This window comes from Schistocerca americana, unplaced genomic scaffold (genome assembly GCF_021461395.2).
Source record: "Schistocerca americana isolate TAMUIC-IGC-003095 unplaced genomic scaffold, iqSchAmer2.1 HiC_scaffold_112, whole genome shotgun sequence".
NCBI classification, from domain to species: Eukaryota; Metazoa; Arthropoda; class Insecta; order Orthoptera; family Acrididae; genus Schistocerca; species Schistocerca americana.
Genome location: NW_025725176.1, coordinates 37,031 through 40,000, shown reverse-complemented (window position 1 = coordinate 40,000; position 2,970 = coordinate 37,031). Strand labels below are relative to the sequence as shown.

Below are 2,970 nucleotides of genomic sequence, written 5' to 3'. Positions count from 1 at the left end.
TTCCCGGAGGCTGCCCGCCGAGTCATCGGAGGAACTGCGGCGGATCGCTGGCTGGCATCGTTTATGGTTAGAACTAGGGCGGTATCTGATCGCCTTCGAACCTCTAACTTTCGTTCTTGATTAATGAAAACATACTTGGCAAATGCTTTCGCTTCTGTTCGTCTTGCGACGATCCAAGAATTTCACCTCTAACGTCGCAATACGAATGCCCCCGCCTGTCCCTATTAATCATTACCTCGGGTTCCGAAAACCAACAAAATAGAACCGAGGTCCTATTCCATTATTCCATGCACACAGTATTCAGGCGGGCTTGCCTGCTTTAAGCACTCTAATTTGTTCAAAGTAAACGTGCCGGCCCACCGAGACACTCACTCAAGAGCACCCTGGTAGGATTGCAACGGGGTCCGCCTCGGGACGCACGAGCACGCACGAGGCGCGTCGCACGCCTTCAGCTCGCCCCACCGGCAGGACGTCCCACGATACATGCCAGTTAAACACCGACGGGCGGTGAACCAACAGCGTGGGACACAAATCCAACTACGAGCTTTTTAACCGCAACAACTTTAATATACGCTATTGGAGCTGGAATTACCGCGGCTGCTGGCACCAGACTTGCCCTCCAATAGATACTCGTTAAAGGATTTAAAGTGTACTCATTCCGATTACGGGGCCTCGGATGAGTCCCGTATCGTTATTTTTCGTCACTACCTCCCCGTGCCGGGAGTGGGTAATTTGCGCGCCTGCTGCCTTCCTTGGATGTGGTAGCCGTTTCTCAGGCTCCCTCTCCGGAATCGAACCCTGATTCCCCGTTACCCGTTACAACCATGGTAGGCGCAGAACCTACCATCGACAGTTGATAAGGCAGACATTTGAAAGATGCGTCGCCGGTACGAGGACCGTGCGATCAGCCCAAAGTTATTCAGAGTCACCAAGGCAAACGGACCGGACGAGCCGACCGATTGGTTTTGATCTAATAAAAGCGTCCCTTCCATCTCTGGTCGGGACTCTGTTTGCATGTATTAGCTCTAGAATTACCACAGTTATCCAAGTAACGTGGGTACGATCTAAGGAACCATAACTGATTTAATGAGCCATTCGCGGTTTCACCTTAATGCGGCTTGTACTGAGACATGCATGGCTTAATCTTTGAGACAAGCATATGACTACTGGCAGGATCAACCAGGGAGCTGCGTCAACTAGAGCTGAGCAGCCGGCCGCCCGGGAGTGTGTCCCGGGGGCCCGCGCGAACACGCAAGCGTCCGCTCAATTATTCTGCAAACAGGAGGAGGCTGAGCTCCCCTGCACGATACACCTCGAAACCCTCTCAGGTCCCGGCGGCGCGCAGCGCCGTCCTAAGTACTTGGTCGGGTTCGAGAGAGGCGCAATCGCCCGGAGTTTGGCGAGTAGACGCTTTAGGTGCGACCACCCGTGCTCCCAACTGAGCTTGCCGCTGCCGACAGAGGCCCGGGAGCGTGCTGTCGTGGCATTGCCGGCGGGAGACAACACGCGCCACCTACGGTGGCCGGCAGCTCCAACGCCAGCGCCACAGAAGGACAAAAGCCCCACTTGGGTGCCGAAGCGAACTCTCCCAGCACAGCGCACGCGCCAACACGTCCGCACAGCTGCGATACAAACCACCTGCGAGAACCGCAGAGGCGACCGAGCAGCAGACGGCGTCGCGGCGCCGAGCGCCGGGCGGCGGCGCATCCTCAGCGCACACAGTCCTCAATCGGACCAGCACACTGCAGATGTCCACCGCGCTTCGCACCGGGCCCGCGAGGACCTACTTTGGCCGCACGGCGCCGCGTGCAGGGTGCGCCGGCGCGCAGCTGCGCCGCCTGCCGCCTCCGTCGGCCGGCGCGCCTGCCACTGGCCGCCCCCACCAGCCGGCTGTAGCGCGTGCGCCCACGCACCGCGCGGCCAGCACGCCGGGAGGCCCCCCCTCACCGGCCGGGGACGGTCCCACCCAGCCACCGCCGCGTATCGCTTCACACCCACATGCCATTCACGTTCGTGGGCATGGTGGGTATCGCTGAAACAACCGGTTGGTAGCTCAACCGATCGTCGCCATCACTGATTCACCTCTAGCGAGAACAACCGCACCACAACGGTTTACCAGTTGTTCATTTGCGTAACGTCACCAGCAAACGTAGACGTCCATCGCCATTTGCAAATTCAACGATTGTTGCATGCCTGTGTCAGGTGTCACGACACACTATGTCTGCCCACATACACGCAACAACATGTGCACGCTTCGCGAACACGTGGAAGGTGGCCCCCGTACGTATGCGATGTCCATTGCGCGAACGACTGTCAACCGGCCTCTGTCGCATGTCGCAGATGTGGAACGCAGTGCACCATGCTGTCACGGTGTGTGAGAAGAGACGACTACGTCTGACAACACGCGCCACTACATCAACAGACGGCTCATGCTGATCGCCATCCAGGGCATACCACACTGCAATCCGGCTCTTATAGGGAGACGACACATAGCTGAGTGCACAACAGTTGGACCGCATGGTTCGCCGTTGTTGGCGCAGTCGTTGTACGGTCACATGTACCACGATGTATCATTCAGTACATGAGGACCAATGTGCAGTACAGTGTGTGATTTGGACGTACAACATCAGCGGACAGTTGACACAGGCCGTACCACAGCGTAGGCTAAGTGCTTCGCCATGCGAATGCCAATGAACAACTGCGAAGGGCATTGAGCATGTACGTCCTGCTGCCATCCACATTACAGTGTATCGCTGCAAGGTGTTTAACATGAAGCGATACACTGGGGACCAGGCAGTGCGAGTAGCAAACTATATTGCGGGGGTTGCAGTTAGGCAACACTACACTAATTTAACGCGTCGTATGACAATTACAGAGCGGGTTAAGGCCCAACGTGTGTTGGGTTAAGGCCCAACGTGTGTTGGGTTAAGGCCCAACGTGTGTTGGGTTAAGGCCCAACGTGTGTTGGGT

General features: G+C 57.0%; 1 non-coding gene across 1 annotated transcript in view; it reads right to left on the bottom strand.

Annotated features, from left to right (window-relative positions):
* The window catches only part of LOC124560812, a 1,910-nt gene extending 724 nt beyond the window's left edge, over window positions 1-1,186 (bottom strand). The window contains exon 1 of the ribosomal RNA XR_006969323.1: window positions 1-1,186. This exon is cut by the window's left edge and continues 724 nt beyond it. This is a non-coding gene — a ribosomal RNA (small subunit ribosomal RNA).
* Between the last annotated feature and the right edge of the window lie 1,784 nt (window positions 1,187-2,970).